Below are 14,272 nucleotides of genomic sequence, written 5' to 3'. Positions count from 1 at the left end.
TACCTTTTGGATCATAATCTCTGCTTAGTGTCATATTTTCCTATTTTTACTTTGCCTCCATTTCCTTATTTTCCTTATACTGTGTTTTATTGTCAACATCTCTGTAAACTATGTTTAAGTGTTCTTCTGAAAAACCACAGGGTCTGTATTTAAAACAGAATGTGTGAGGGGAAAGAAAAGGATGTTGGAGAGGGAAGGAAAAGGAAGAGGGAGAGAGAATTTTGGTTTTAAAAGGAGCCTTCAGAATTAACTTAGCCAAAATTTGCCCCAATGCAGGAATATTCTTCCCAGTGTTCCTAAGTGATGTTCATCTGCTTTCCTCTTGTATATATTTATAGGTAAGAAAATCATTGCCCCTCTCCTTCTGCAACAGCCCACACCATCGCAGGAGAGCTCTGATTATCTGTAAACTTATCCTCTGTTACATGAAATCAGCCTCTGACAAAAATTTCATTTCCAACTTGAAAGCCTTGAGTTTTATTTAGATTCGTAAACACAGGGAAAAATAAACAGCATTTTCTTTTTTGTTTTCCTTTGAGATGACATGAAGCCCACAACCCAGTTGTAGAATAAGAGGTGTGAATAGGATCTGGAGGAAAGGCATGCAGTTTGATATTCAGAGACAAAGACAAGCTTGCTGGGCTGTTTCCTCTATCAAATCTTCATTACCAGCCACACTATGTCATTACTCACAAGCTTTAGCATCAACATGCTGCTCTGACATCCCTCCCTAGTCCCTCTTTCTAGAAATAAATGCTATTGATCAGCAGTGGCCATATCGAAAGCTGGCAGGAATGCATGAGCTTATTAAGTTTCTTTATTAAAGTTGAATATAATCTGGAAAGAAGAGCTGATTCCCCCTGGATTTATGGTCGTTTATATTTTTCCTTTGTAATCCTCCATTTGTAACATTTCATTACACACTGTCTAATGGGGTTTGGGGATATTTTTGTTTGGTAAAGGATTTTTGTCATGCTGCTTTTTCCCAATCATTAAAACCTCAGTAGAGGGTCTGTAGGGAAAGATACAAAGTGCAGCTGTGGATATCTACAGGCTTAACATGTGGTCAATTATATTTGCTCTAATTTATAAGGTGATTTGAGACTGAATTTTAGAGCCAAAGAATTTAACCATAACATTCATCCCTTTGTGTCCTTATATCCTGTCATCTTTTCCCCCCAGCCCATGTCTCTCAAATTTCTTCATGGCCTTCTTTTTCCTGTAGTTTTTTATATATATGAACCAAAAAAAAAAAAAAAAACTACAATATTTTGGATCAGTCCTCCTCGTGAATTTTGGTAAAAGCCTCCTCTTTTTTTTCTGCTTTCCTTGCCCTCTGCTCTCCCAGCTTTTATCTTTCTTCTGCAGCCCAAGTGATCTTTCTAAATGCAAATCTGACCATATCACCCCCACTAGGTACATTCTCCAATGACCTGTCATTACATTTAAGATCAAATCCAAATACATTGCCAAACCCTTCTTGGCCGTGCTCATGACAGCAAATCCACTCTTCATCCAACTAACTTGTGTTCACTCTCTGAGGGTCACTTTTTCCCCCTGGGGGTTCCTTCCTGCTGTAAGTGTGTCTCCCATGTGTGTCCACAGCACCAGTGCTCCTCAACCACAACATTTCAGCCACATTCAATCACAGTTACCCGATCACTTGAGTTGCAACCACTAGTCCTAAGTGCCTTAAAGATAGACCCTGTGTCTTTATACTTCCTCTGTATGTGGTTCCTGGCTCTCTGCCTGGCACGGAGTAGCTATTTAATAAAGTTCTATTGAATGATTGAGTGAAGGAATGAATCAGTAAGACATGAAATCAAATCACATGGAGTAAATAGTGTGGAACCGGTAATGTTTGTCAAAGAATTCTCTGCTCAGAAAGCACGGGTTGAGATGTCAGAATACCCAGATCTAGATGACATGTTCTATAGACGCATGATGCTTAGAACTTTATGTCTAGAAAGGACTTCAAAGATTGCCTAAGGTGTTCGAATGACTCTAGTTCAACCTCTTCAGTGGATGGTTGCAGAAACTAACCCCCGAAAAGATTTGGGTCTTCCTGGGGTCGCAGAACCACACCTTCAGAGCTAGAGCACAAGGATTTTAATCACTGTTGATATATGACTGTGAAGAGCTAGTTACTTCTTTTTTACCAGAATTGCAATGGTATACGGTATATGTTATCTTCCTAAAAATATATATTACTCAGCAACCCATATGGTTAGAGGCAGGAGTTCTAAAAGAAGACTGTTCAAACCACAGGGTTCTCTAAGTTTTCAGGTTTTACTGGGGAGAATTTCAACATTTCTCTGAAATATACTTTTGACTCATCATGAGTTAGGAATGCATTAACACCCCCACAAAATGTAACCAAGAAAATGTGTTTCACCTGAAGGTGTGTAGTCTAATTAAAAATGAATAAAACCTGAATATCTCAGTTTCTTCTTAATACTTATTTTCCCTTCTATTCTGAGGATGGTCCAATTATCTACTTAGGTAGTTCCACGAGTGTTGAGTATCAAGAGATAGTTACATTTCTCAATTCCAGGGGGCCACAGGGATAATTCTGAGCAAGAATTCTCCTGACTTGTTAATGGTAATGTCGGAGGCACTACAGAACTTTTCAATATGTCTACTACTAAAATAGGTGTTATGCATTACTTCCAACAAGAGTATACAGATTTACTGGAATGTCAGTTTGGCTGAAATGATTACAACTGGAAAGCACATGCTTGATAGGAAGCGATTATAGACAGTTACATGTTTCTTTGCCCAACCACGAATGGATATAAAAAGAGGTAATCATTATAGAATAAATGTAATTTATTTGGTAGACATTTGCCTTCTAACAATGGTGTTCAAAAAACTAACAAACTAATGGTGCTCACAAATAAAAAAATGTTCTTTGGTTGTAACAAGGTTGACGCCCCGTGGTAGAGTGTAATCTCCTCATTTCTCAGATCTGATATTCTGGAAGAAAGACTGTGGGAGTGCATGAATTGAAGCCATTGTTAGTTTTTGGCCCCACTTGGTGACCTAACTGAAACTCTTGTGAATTCACCAGATTCTTAGACTCATGGGAGATAGTTGTTGTGGGCATAGTCATCTCTCTCTCTTGCCATGAATAGAAGTTATCACTAACACTACTGAAGAAACTTGGAGATTGAACAGTATCCTAAATTGGGTCTCTCGGGGACCTTTGAGGTCAGAGATAACTTGTGTCAAAATAATTATAGGATTTGAAGGACTGAGTAGGAGCTCATGAGTCAGCAAACTAATGGAAAGTTCTGGGGCCCCTGCTAATATCTGAATGTTTGATATCAAGCCTAGGTAGCCATATGAAAACTAGAGATGGGAGGGTTTCTAACTGATATTAAATCTCACAGCTGCTCGGTGGTAGCTCCTCTACTGGTTGCGAGTACCCAAAAGACAACAGCTCTCTTTATTTTTTTAAATTAAAAAAAATTATTCATTTATTTGTCAGAGAGAGCACAAGCAGGGGGAATGGCAGGCAGAGGGAGAAGCAGGCTCCCTGATGAGCAGGGAGCCCGATGCAGGACTCGATCCTAGGACCTTTGGATCATGACCCAAGCTGAAGGCAGATGCCCAACTGACTGAGCCACCCAGGTGCCCCTCAACAGCTCTCTTTAATTCTGTTGTAAACACAGTGATCTGTCAATCAACTAATTTTCACTATACCCAATATAATATAAAGAGAGGAGATCATCAAATGTTTTTAATAGAAATCACACTATTCAAAAACACTGTTTATACACTTATACATACTGCTTACTGCTTATATACTTATATACTAAGGTGCTGGGCTTTTGCCACTTCTGTTCTTGATGCATGGAGAATATGAATCTTCCTAAAATGCAGTTTTCTATTAGCAATGTTATACAGGAAAAGAAAACTAGAATTGGAGTTATAACCTATATCTAACTTTGTTTCTTTTGCCAACTTGCTCTGTGACCTTGGATTAGTCACTTTACTTTTCTAGCTCTCTTTCCTTATCTATAAAATTAGGGGGTTTGTTGTTAAAATGTGTTCCAAGGAGACCTATGGCTTCTTTAAAGCAGCCTTAGGACAAGGATGAGACCATTTCTGTTGCAACCAGTGCTGATTATGATCTCTTAAGGAAATCAGCCATAATATCCCTTTTATATACTTTTCTGACAAATTATTCAGCTACATTTGCCTCTTAAATGCTCTCAACTTAGTGGACAGTTTGAACGTCCGAATTTTATGAAAATGAGTGATTTCCTTACACCATAGACATTTTTCTGCTAGGCTGAATTGTTAAGCCTTTTTAAAAGTTATAACTCAGGTTATTTCCCTTCCTTCAGTGATTGATTGGCGATGGTTGAAAATAAAATTAGAAGGTGTCCCCCAACTGTGAAATGACTCATAAGGAAGGTTCAAAGTGTTCTCTTTTGAAAAGTTCTTTGATTAGAAAAGTGCTTTATTCCCTTAAAATATCTTGGATGAAATGTCCAACCCACTTAGAATGATCTAATATTAGAACTAGAAGGGACCTTAGTTTCACTTTCTACAAGCATCTTTTTATGGATGTGAAATTTGAAGTCCAGAAAAATTTTCCTGGCTGGGGAAGGGGAGCAAACCAACTCTATAGTATTCTAAGTTCTTCACTAATATTTATTTCTTATATTTGTATAATATTTTAAGGTTTACAAAGCACTTTCTTATGTAATACTTAATTTCATAAGCATCATCAGCCAGTGAAGAAGGTAAAACAGTTATAAATATTTTATGTTGAAAAAATAATAATTAGCAAAGTCAAGAAGAGAACTGAGACCTTTTGCTTCAGACCAGTGTTATTTCTACTTATTGATCTGCCTTAAATTTTTACTTCAGTTATAAAAAAAGATGAATAAGATATTTGGTGCTGTAGTTATTTTTAACTATTTCTCATTCAGATTGCCCCTCTCTTTAATAAAATTATCAATAGTGATATGAAAAAAAAAATATTTTATGTAGCCTACAAAAGTGAAATGAAAGTTTAAATATCTTTGTATGCTTCTTTCCATATTTGTTAACTGAATGGTAGGTAATAAGGAAGGAAGCCTGGGGCAACCATAGTAATAGAAGTCAAGAGTCTTGGGCACCTGGGTGGTTCAGATGGTTAAGCGTCTGCCTTCGGCTCAGGTCATGATCCCGGGGTCCTGGGATCGAGTCCCACATCAGGCTCCCTGCTCCTTGGGAGCCTGCTTCTCCCTCTGCTTCTCTCTCTCTCTCTCTGTCTCTCATGGATAAATAAATAAAATCTTAAAAAAAAAAAAAAGAGTCTTGCATAAGCTGCTAGACTTCATGAAGGGAAAGAGTTTGGCTCCACTCAGTGACCTAACTGAAACTTTTGTGAGTGCACCAGAGTGTTAGACTCATGGGAGATAGTTTTTGTAGGCATGGTCATCTCTCCAGCTTGCCAAGACACTTTGGAAACAAAACAGACATGGCCCTTCCAACTTCTTTCTAATGCTTGGCCAGAAGGTGATCAGAAAAAATAAAGTTATGAATTAATAAGTCATAAAAACATAAAGTCAGTAAATAGAATATGTAAAATAAAACTAAACTTTAACTGGGCATAGATTATAGAGCTCTAAAGTGAGCCATGGCATGCCAATATTAGATGTTGAGCATGTATCACAGAAAGGGAAGAAGGAAGGCAAATTGAATGGGAAAGAGAGCTCTTTCAAGCCAGATTGGAAGTCACCTTCATCTAGCACACATCCCACAGCATGAGATGGTGGCTAAGCAAAAGAAAGAAGGAAAAGAAGCTACCACTCTAGTGGAGCACAGAGGTGGCTTTTATCCCTATCCTTTCTCACCTCACGCTGCCTTTATTTAAGCCATGATGTGCAAGCACTGGATTTCAGAATCAACCATCATTCTGGAAAGGTTGTATTTCCCCCAAGACCAGAAAGGCTGAATTGATGGCTGTATATGCCAAGGGATTGGAGCCATAAGACCGCCCTTGTAAGTTCCAAAAGAGAGTCTAATAGGAGGAAGAAGATCACTCCAAATCTTATGCTCTTCTGAATAAGGGGATGGTAGCCAAACTATTGCAATTTAAAAATTATATTGTTTACTTTATTTGGCAACTTGAAGATCAAGCATATGAAGTAGTCAAGGGAAATATGGCTTTAATTTACAGATGAATAACATGAGACTCAGGAACATCAAATGATTTCCCTAGGGCCATATGAATGTCAGGATGACATGAGACTAGACCTAGGTACTTTGATTCATAATTTATGAGTTTTTCCACTATCTAAGTGTCCTCTCATTTGGGACAGGATTTTTGTGTCATAATCCATCCATTTATCATTCAAGCACTATATATTATGCACTGGGTAAGGCATAAGTAAGTCTTCATTCAATGATAAGGAGTATACCATATTTAAATTCTCCTGACATTATATGGAAAAGATGTTTTTCTGTCTCTTCATCTTCTTCTTTTTCCTTAATTCCCTCTTAGACACATAACTATTAGTGGATTGATTTGCCCATTTCTGGGCCCAGGAGGTTATATAAGAATCAGAGACATATACCAGAGTGTTAACCTCACAAAGCCCAAAGCTGACCTGTTCTCCAGGGAGAATATAAACATACACAACTTGGTTGAAAACAGACTTTGTGGTAAACTACTATGGACTAAGAGGAAAACATGTTGGGAAATTGGAAGGAAAATCCATGTACTTCTTCCTACATTCCAATCTCAGCCTGTATATAGACTTCAGACTTACACTCAAGATTCTCCCCAAGGGAGGAAAAATGGTTGCTTAGAAAATAATGTCATGGGGGCACCTTGGTGGCTCAGTTGGTTAAGCATCCAACTCTTGATTTCAGCTCAGGTCATGATCTTGGTTGGGATCATGAGATCAAGCTCCGCATCGGGCTCAGTGCTCAGTGCAGAGTCTGCTTGAGAGTCTCTCTCTCTCCCTCTCTCTCTGCCCCTCCTCCTGCTCTTGCATGCTCTCTTTCTATCTCTCTCTAAATAGATAAATAAAATGTTTTAAAAAAAGGAAAAGAATGTTATAATATCTACTGGACCATTTAGTAAATGGGTAGATTAATTTGCCTAAATCCTTTAATCTACCCCTTCAACTTGATCTTCTTGCTCTGAATGTCAGTGCCCTGGCACATCTGCCATCCACACATTTTAAAAACACTCAATGTATGCTTCTTTTCAGTTTGATGGAGAAGTGGGAAGTACAAATTAATCCTCTGGCCCAAGCCATGTTTTCTAATCTGTCTTTTACTGGAAAGCCATAACTTAAGGGTGTTAGAATCCTTGTAATGATTATTAAATTAGTACATTTTTACCACTTATTGAGAGATCATGTATATTAGTATTAACTCAAGGTATTGTATTAAAAAAGAAAGGGGGGGAATTTAGACCCAATACCCCACAACAATTACTAAAGAGCCAAGATGGTCAAAATCCCCCTATGTTCTACCTTATCAGTTTTCAGAGCTAGTAAAAAAAAATTGTCACAAGTTATATGGGGACCTTAGAAGTACATGTTGAATGGAAAAAGAAACAAAGCCAAAATTGGGAGAGCCAAGAGCTGAGAAAACTGATTCTATTCAAAGAGTAAATTTCATAATTGAAAATACATCATCTGAAGGGGTATGTTTAAGTGTCTGATCGTAACTAGTGCTAAAACTCTACAGAGTCCAGTCTCATGTGTACCGAGGGTAGTCACATGGTACTGGTACTAAGCGTCTAGAAATGAATGGTACTTGAAGTCTTGGAAGGACATAGGGAAACAGTTCCATATGGTTTTTCTCTGTTGAATGGCTAGAGGGATAGGGACAAGATCAAGAGCTATAGGAGATAAGAATGACTTAAAATGGACAATGTGATAGGATCCAGATACATGAGCTACAGTCTGGATATGCCTTCAACATTTACAGCAGAGAAATCAACTTCAGGGACAGAATGGTGCCTGGGCTTTGTGAACTCATGTATTGTCATTTGCTTCATCTGTGACCATGATCTTCATTTTTCTCATCTCTGAACTGAATATGCTATCCTATAAAACTGTTTTAAGAATCAGAGATTATGCATGAAAAACCTTGCACTTAGGGCAGGCTCTAAACAAATGGTATCTACTCTTGTTGTATGGTTGTTGATGTTACCACTTTTTTTTCTTATAATCATCACCTCATTTTCATCATTATTAATAAGTTCCCCACTTCCTTCTTCCAATTATAGAGGCTCTTCCTTCTGGCCTTCTAAGATCCAGAAAGTTACCATAAAGTGGTCCCCAGTTGCTCTTATCACATCAAAGTCTTTGTCCCTGACTACCTTGAGGCCCTGCATCATCAAAGAACTTCATCAAAATGCCTCAGATGCCTTCTCTTCGAGAGAGGTGTTAAGGTGCCAGTGGAAGGATTCAGTTCTCCACAGAGAAGGACCAGTCATCACGTGGTAGACCCAGAGGGGTAAACACAGTCACAAGGTGACCAAGAAGGAAAAGGTTGATCACAGAACCCTTTTATTCCAGTGGCAGAGAAGTATATATTTTTTTTCTTCTCAACACAATCGTGAAACCATGAGCTAATCCAAAACAATAAAAGAGAAACCCAAATGGCCACGCACATACTAGACCAAGATATTGGAATTTCAAGGTTATTTTGGTCAAAGAGGTTGAAAGAAAACATTCTCTTTATTTAAGGGATATGAATTAAAAAGAAATTTTTGAGTGTGGAGTGTGTTCTCGGTTCTGCCATAACAATGGTGGTATGAAGGTGGGTATAGCTTCCCAGAGGAGAAAGATTGTGTAATTTCCTTTTTTGGGCCTTTCTTGCTATTGTAATTTTGTATTTGATTTGTGATTATTGTCTCTCTCTTCAGTTAGACTGTATGCTCTTTAAGGACAAGGGATTGTGACTCCCTTTCCCCATCATATCTCCAAAGTCCTCTATTTGAAACCCTCTGTGATGTTGGTCCAAGCACTGGCCTCATCTAAGATTCTGCATTTGTAGAGATAAAAACTGAGATGCACTTGTGAATATTCAATGAGATCATTTCTGCGGTGTTCTCTGGAACTTAATAAGTACTACCAAATGTTCCTTTCCCCTTTTTTCCTTCTCTTTTTTGTTCTAAATAAAATTGTCCTAAAGTGATATGGTAAAGAGTATACAACAGGTTTCCAAATATTACTGCACTGAATTCTCCTAACGGTTCTGTAAGGTAGGCAGCGAAATTGATATTGGTCCACATTTTATCGTTTGGGAAGTAGAGAGCCAATAGGTTTATGTGTAGCCAAGTCCCAGGCCAGAATTCTGTAACACAGATTTCCTAGCTCAAGCCGTAGTGTCCTTCCTGCTGAAATAGAGCCCTGCTTAACAGTACTGCAGAAACCACATTCTATACACTTTCTAATTAAGAAAATAGCACTGTAGTTTCCTCTGAGCCTGAGTTTTCTCATGAAAGGTAAAAATTGAAATACCTACTTCATGAGATTATTGGTTGTGAGGATCAAGTGCCTACATACAATAATGTAGATACACATGGGTTTTGAAATAGTAGGTATTCATACAAAGTCAACTTCTTTCCTCTAATTTAGTTTTTACTTGGTTCACAGGGAAAATCTGCAGTGAAACTGAAATAGATATATCCTAAAATGCCTTTGAAATAAGTCCGTTCACAAACAATTGATTTTTGGGGGGAGAGAAATTGAATGAGCTGGTCAAAAGAGAAGGCTTTGGGCTGAAATCCTGCCCCTGGCACTTAAAATCTTTGTAATTTTGCCAGACCGCCTAAACAGGAGACTCAGTTTCTTTGTAATAAAAAAATGTATTAAAGTATCTAGGTGGTTCCTGGCACAAGCGGGAATTTTATAAATTGTATAAATGGGGGTTATCAGTATTGTCACTACTGCTACCATGTATTACATCATCACTGGTATTGTCATTGTCATTATTTTCAATACACAGAAGGAGCATTTGTTCAGTTTCTTTTGGAAATTATCAGTGCATTAAGCACTGTGTTAGTTTCCCAGGGCTATCATACAAAGCACCAAAACTTCATGGCCTAAAACAGTAGAAACGTATTGTCTCACACTTCTGCAGGCTAGAAGTCTGAAATCAGGGCTTTGGTTTCTCTCTCCAGTGGCTTCAGGGGAGATTCTTTCCTTGTCTCTTCTAGCTTCTGGTGTTGGCCGGTTTTCCTTATAGATGCATTGCTCCAATCCTTGTATCTGCTGTCAAATGCCTTTCATCTTGTTATATGTCTTCACATGATCTTCCCTCTATGCGTGTCTACTTCTATGGCCAAATTCATCCTGTAAAGGCACCAGTCATATTGTGTTAGGACCCAACCAAATGACCTCACCTTAACTAATGGCCTTAGCAACAACCCTATTTCTAAATGAGGTCACATTTTGAGGCACCAAGGTTAGGACTTCAAAATATCTTTTGGGGGGCGCAATTCAGCCTGTAAGAAGTACCCTTTAAAAAATTTTTGCTGTCTTCCCAATGACTTCAGGATTCACTTAGGTGATTTGAATTAATCCAGCTAAAAATTAAGCCTCTTCATATGATATTGATTTCTGTACTTAATGAAAATAAAACTGGACCTCTAGGGAGATAATGAAAATCAGAGTGCAGTTTTCAGACTATCACAAACAGCTTGGTGAGATCTCTGAACAATTGTGAACAAATGGGAGAACCTTTTGGTTCTGTGTCCAAGAGAAATATTTTGTCCCATCTAAACTCTAACAGAAAGTTAGAGTTCTGTGTCTGTGTCCAAGAGAAATATTTTGTCCCATCTAAACTCTAACAGAAACAAAAGTTGCAATAAGCGAGTAGAAGAGTCAATATCTAACTATTCACCTGACACCATCAGGGGAAGTGAGCACAATAAAGAGAGTTGAGAAGAGAATCAGGATCTGAGAGGTTGAAAGTCATCTAGAGACCCCTGAGTACAGCTCCTAATTTTTTTTTTTAAAGATTTTATTTATTTGACAGAGAGAGACACAGTGAGAGAGGGAACACAAGCAGGAGGAGTGGGAGAGGGAGAAGCAGGCCTCCTGCAGAGCAGGGAGCCCGATGCGAGGCTCGATCCCAGGACCCTGGGATCATGACCTGAGCCGAAGGCAGACGCTTAACAACTGAGCCACCCAGGCGCCCCCAGCTCCTAATTTTAAATGAGTCCCATGTCCTCCTGTTGCAGACATTCTGGGTCCATGAGATGAGTAATGGGCGAAGACAACCAGAAATGTCAAACAGGGTTAATGCTATAAATAAGAAAATGGTACGAGGAGAGGACACTATACTCCACTCTGGGGCAAAAAGGAAGCTAACAATTACTCTGTTTTCCCTGCCACATTTCTACATGTCAGAGGGAGAGGGAGGTGATTACAAAACCAGGTGATCAGAAACGAAAGAGGTAGGTTTAGACTCAGATGAGTTGAAGACAGATTCATAATGCTTTGTCTTTTATCCATTCTGGTTATAGGCATAAAAACAAAAATCAATCACCATCATCCCTTATATTTTTATAACCTTCACAGAATTCGAATGAGCTGGGACACTCTGGTAGGCAGGATAACAGACCCCCACAGATCTCTGCATGCTAATCCCTGCAGCCTGTGAACTTGCTTCTTCCATGGCAAAAGAGACTTTGCAAGTGTGGTTCAGGATCTTGAGATGGGGAGATTATCCTGGAATAGATCAGAGTGGGACAATGTAATTATAAGAGTCTTTATAAGAGGGAGGCAAGATGGTCAAAGTTAGAAAGAAAGATGTGATGATGGAATCAGAGGTTGGAGTGCTGCTCTTTGAAGAGGAGGAACCAGGGGGCAAGGAATGTAGGTGACCTCTAGAAGCCTGGAAAGCAAGGAAATAAATAGATTCTCCTTCAGAGACTCCAGAAGGGATGCACCCTACTGACACTTTGATTTTAGTCTTCCGACTTCCGCACCATGGAAGAATATATTTGTATTGTTATAAGCCACTAACTTTGTGGTAATTTGCTTCAACAGCTATAGGAAAATAATATAGGATCATTTGGGGGAAGATGGTACATTTTAAAGAAGAGTAAATGAAGGAACACAGGATTTAAGTGTCTCAATTTCACATACTTATTAAATGACAAGGCAATTTCTTCATTTAATCTTGCTTTTATTTTGGTTAATCCACCTGCACATGCATACTGAGTACCAAAGATGCTCCCAGCCCTGCTCCCTGGGTTTCTCATTTTAGGGGCAGGGAGGGTGTCTGAGCCGCACAACGGATCTTGAAAGGCTTTCGAGTCATCATGGAAGAATACCCTAGGTGGGAAAATAGGAGCTCTCAGTTGGGACTTTCTTTTGACAAAGGAAGAACAAGAGGCTGGGGAAGGACTCAGTATAAAAGAAGCAGGGCTGGTGGGTCAGGCCTGGGAACGGGCTTCACAGCAGACAGGAAGGCAACTTTAGGCTTGCTGTCTGTCCTCCCTGGGTAGGGAAACTGGGGGATCAGGAGGGATACTCCTTCCAGGAATCAAGGCAGTACATTTACCCTTTCCTTATGCTATCTCTCAGGTACTTGTATCTGGTCGACAGAGTGTGGGAAATGAAGGAACCCAAAAATGTGGCTCAGGAAAGAAATTTTTTGCCCTTGGGCACTGTTGGATTTGCTTGGAGAACTCAGATCCTCCTGGCTCCTGAACCAGTGCTCCACTCCCCTTCCCCCCAACTCCACAGCCTCCAAACAAAAAGCATTTGGTACATGTAATTCAGAGGTTGTAATGGGTCTAGCTGAGTTTCTGGCTTTTCCACTGAGTAGCTGTATCCCCAGACAAATGGTTGAACTTTCCCAATCATTTTGCCATTGTGAAAGACAGGTGTGAGAGCTGTTGGAAATTGGAAGCTATTTTACGTGGTAGGAGTTAATTGTGCTAACCCTCCTGAGACATTGTGTGCATTGCTTTTTTTTTTTTTTTTTTTTTTTATCTTAAACTAACTCCCTTTATGAGAGGTGAGAATTTTATATATCTTTCTTTGAAATATCATTATTCTTAGTAAATACTGCTGTAAAATTAAAATATTACCTGTCATCAGGTAGGAATAATAGTAGCTAATATTTGGGTGCTTATAATATGAAAATTGCCAGATGGCTGATATATATGTATATATCTTAGATGATATATGATATATCATCACTGTACCTCACAACAGTTAAGCAAGGTAGGATGTATCGTTATGCCCATTTCATTGATAAGGAAACTGAGGCTTTGAAAGGAAAGGTGACCTACATAATAAAGTCAGACTGTGGTGGAAAAAAAGGTTGCAACCAAGTTGTCCCAAATTGTGTACCTGATCCAGGGAATCATGCTATTACTTGAAGGTGAAAACTTCATTTTCTTTAATTTTGAAAGCGCAAGACATAGCCTAATTCAAAGCCTGCAACAGATGTTTAAACATGTTTATTGAATTTAGTTTTCACTTGACACTCAGGCACTGGCTTTGTATCAGACTGTCGTGTCCATTGCAAAAGGCTGAGACTAAGAAGCACATGGAAAGTCAACAGTACCAAGCTCTAAAATGATTGTAAGGAAATGTAAGTTGAATGCATCCTCTTGGGGTTATCCTGTCATGCAGAGGCTGAAACATGCATACCAAAAGTATTGGGTAGATGGCCCTGGGTCCCTCATTTTGAGAAGGCTGCCAGGTAGCCCCTCCAGCCGTCTCCAGTGCCATGGGAGAACGCTAGTATATAAGCATGTTACCCCCAACAGACATTTTCCCCCAGAGACACATTCACCACATGAAGCAAGTGGTCAATATCAATTGAGAGGAGATTGATATTTCTATATCAGAGGCAGCATGGATCCTGCCTCTGGCATTACTCCATCTTCTTCCAAAGATGTCCTCATGCAACACCAAATACAGTCTTCTCCACCCCTGTCCAAAGATGGCATGACAGATCACACAAACAACTTTGGCTAATTGTCATAAGCAGTGACTTTATTATGTAATTGGTTGACTGATGAATGAAGGTTCTGGTTCTAAGAATAAGCTGCTTGTAAAAGAAGAAACTGTAGAAACAAATCACTGACAAGGATGCACAAGGGCTGTATTCTATTTTCTTAGCTTAGAATGAAGAGATAAACTAAAAATTTTACAGAAATAATGTTTTGACCTACCTCAAAAACCCTATTGGGATCTTTTCTCGATCCATTGAGAATAATATTTTTAGTAGGAAGAATTTGTAACCAACAGCCCTGTGTGTAAAGACCACCTTTTATTCATTG

The sequence above is a fragment of the Phoca vitulina genome, unplaced genomic scaffold (assembly GCF_004348235.1).
Source record: "Phoca vitulina isolate PV1807 unplaced genomic scaffold, GSC_HSeal_1.0 scaffold42, whole genome shotgun sequence".
Classification (NCBI taxonomy): Eukaryota; Metazoa; Chordata; class Mammalia; order Carnivora; family Phocidae; genus Phoca; species Phoca vitulina.
This window is presented reverse-complemented; position numbering follows the sequence as displayed.